General features: G+C 46.4%; 1 pseudogene across 1 annotated transcript; it reads right to left on the reverse strand.

Moving 5' to 3' along the window:
* Positions 1 to 1,227: 1,227 nt before the first annotated feature.
* On the reverse strand, positions 1,228 to 2,558 carry LOC101002376 (annotated as a pseudogene). Its single transcript, XR_161356.5, has one exon. The product of XR_161356.5 is annotated as a prohibitin-2 pseudogene (transcript).
* Between the last annotated feature and the right edge of the window lie 686 nt (positions 2,559 to 3,244).

Here is a 3,244-nt window from a genome sequence, read left to right on the forward strand (position 1 = left end):
TCCAAGCCATGATCATCTTTCAGGTGAACCATGGCACGAGTCCCTCAACTCATCAGAGGTGGAGTGAGCTTCCTTGGATCTACTTGAATCTTCAAGTGGGACAGGGAAGGAGATAGGGGAAACTGGGAAGTCATTCATCATACATTCATCACTGACCCAAGGAAGTCACAGACTCTAATGCATTCCTAGACCAAATGGAATTATTACTTGGATTTCCCCCCTGCTTTTTGTGATTTGTGATGTGACCATTTCTTGTTAGCACACATATGGTTAGAGTTGAGAATACTTCATGAAATGTTAGTGTTGGAAAACACTTTGAGAACTGTATGTTGGGTCTATAATACCTACCTGTGTCACAGAGTTGTTGGGAGAAGGAGATGAGATAATTCACATAAAGAGTTTAGCATAGTTCTCAATAAATATCCGTATTTTATTATAAAGGGTTAATTGTCTATTCCACTCACTCAGTTTATGACAATAAAATCTTGTTATCAGTATATAGAAGTTTGGAATGAGGGATGACAGCGTATCCAACTCATGCTACACACTAAGCAAGCTCTAGTCAAAATCAAGAGTAAAGCTAATTAACTGGATAATGCAGGACCTTTATTATCAATTCAGCAATCTTGGAGTGACAAAGTTGAGTAAGACAAAATCTCTGCTTGGTGTCCTCCCATCTAGAAGAAACGCAATACATTAATAAACAGAGGTCTTTCTCCTACAGACAGAGCTTTCTTTCTTTCTCTTTCTCTTTCTTTCTTTCTGCCTTTCTTCCTTTCTTCCTTCCTTCCTTCTTTCTTTCAGAGACAGACATTGTTCTTGCTCTTTCACCCAGGCTAGAGTACAGTGGCACAATCATAGCTCACTGCAGTCTCAAACTCCTTGGCTCGAACGATCCGCTCACCTCAGCTTCTCGAGCAGCTAAGATGACAGGAGAGCACTACCATGCTTAGCTAATTATTTGTCCCATGGACAAAGAAGTAGGAAATAATGACATAAAGTGATGACTTTATGTCATTAAATAAAACTTCTTATTTTGAGAAAATGCCCTCCGATCTTTAATTGGTTTATGGTTCTACACATCAAACAGAAAGCCAATTCATTTATTTGCACATTCACGAATTTTGTGATTAGTTTATCTTGCTGGATTTAACTGCTTAATATTAGACATTCAGTGGGTGCTTTGTTTTTATGGCTCAGATAGTGCTAATTTGAACGTTCTTTTTTTTTTTTTTTTTTTCAGGTTAAGTAATAAAAATTTATTGAGAGTTCCTGGGTTCGTGGTTGTCTCCTCCCAGCCTTGAGGGAGGGAACAACACTGTAGGAAATCACTGAGAAATCACACAATGTCCCAACAGCCCCAGTTACACAGGGAGGAGAAAAGTAATTCACCAGAAAAGGGGCTGGTCTTCAGTCTTCCTTAATCCAAGAGGGGTTCAGGGGATCGGTGTGGGGGACCATCACATGATACTGGGGCAGGGTAGGGCTGTGCTGGACCCCTGGCTGGCTCCTCAAAAACTGGAGAAGCAGATCCACTTCCTCTGGGGGTGGAGTTCTTGGTGACTAGGCTCATTTCTTACCCTTGATGAGGCTGTCACTTCTTCTGGTGAAACTTTCATCCTGTAGGTTCAGCACGAGGTTGTCAGCCGTGAGATAAATGCGATTCTGTGATGTGGCGATCGTCTTGGAGATATTCTGGGCTGCTCGGATCTTGCGAAGTTTGATGTAGCCAGGGTTCTTGCTCAGTGCTTCTCCAAGCATCTTGGCAGCCTCGGCCTCACCCTCGGCCTGCACAGTCTTCTGCCGCTGTTCCTGCTTCGCTTTTTCTACCAAGAATTGGGCCCGCTGGGCCTCCTGCTGGGCCACTTGTTTGGCTTCTACAGCAGCTGTGTACTCTCGGCTAAAGCTCAGCTCTGTGATGGCCACGTCATCCAGGATGAGGCTGAAGTCCTTGGCCCTCTCTGTCAGCTCCCGGCGGATCAACAGGGATACCTGGGCCCGCTGGGTGATCAGCTGTGAGGCATTGAACTTGGCCACCACACTCCTGAGCACCTCGTTGACAATGGACGGCAACACTCGTTCCTCGTAGTCCAGCCCTAGGCGCTGGTACATGCTAGGAAGCTCCTGAGCATTGGGTCGAGACAGCACTCGCAGGGAGATGTTCACCATCTGTAGGTCTTTGGAGCCTGTAGGGGAGGAGATTTTTCGAGGTCTGGCCCGAATGTCATAGATAATGGGGTACTGGAACCAGGGGAAATGAAATGAATTTCCCTGAAATGAAGGCCCTCGGCCAGGATAGTGTCCTGCTGCACTCCACCAATCCCATTGAAGAAGATGGCTCTGTGCCCGCCTTCCACAGTGAACACGGATTTGCGGACACCGTACGCCACGGCGCCGGCCCCCAGCAACAGCTTCAGCGCCGTGCCCATGCCCCGGGGCCCGGGGGGCAGCCGTCCCGCCAAGTCCTTCAAGTTCTGGGCCATGTCTGATCTTGAGGCCGGCGGCACCGGAGGTCAGAAGGGGGTGCCGGCCTGCCTCTACCCCACTGCAGCTTAGGTACTGCACCCTTCACACCTAATTTGAACATTCTTAAACTAAAATGGCCACAGCTCTTTCCCATGGTAGAAAACTAAGGCTTTAACCATACATTTGTCCAGTGTAGTATTGGACCAGAGATGTTTTCTAGAAGAAATCTTAGCCATATCCAGGGGCACTCACCTAAAGCGAGGTATGGAGGGGTAAAATGGTTCCATTTTTACAAAAAGACATCAACCCTCCTCAAGAGTCGGCTGAACATTACAGCATATGACTCCTCACTTAATCCATACTATAATACATGTTCTCCTGTAGCCATCCACATGTATCCTTGAATTCCCTGCCACATGATTCTTATCAAAAGTCTATCTGTAGGCTGGGTGTGATGGCTCATGCCTGTAATCCCAGCACTTTGGGATGCCAAGGCAGGTGGGTCACCTGAGGTCAGGAGTTGGTCACCAGCCTGACCAACATGGTGAAACCCCGTCTCTACTAAAAAATACAGAATTAGCCAGGTATGATGGCACATGCCTGTAATTCCAGCTACTTGGGAGGCCAAGGCAGGAGAATCACTTGAACCCAGGAGGCAGAGGTTGCAGTGAGCCAAGATAGTGACATTGCACTCCAGCCTGGGCAACACGAGCAAAACTCGTCTAAAAAAAAAAAAAAAAAAAAAAAAGTCTATTTGTGGAAATAATAGTTAAGATAT

Source organism: Papio anubis, chromosome 7 (genome assembly GCF_008728515.1).
Source record: "Papio anubis isolate 15944 chromosome 7, Panubis1.0, whole genome shotgun sequence".
NCBI lineage: Eukaryota > Metazoa > Chordata > Mammalia > Primates > Cercopithecidae > Papio > Papio anubis.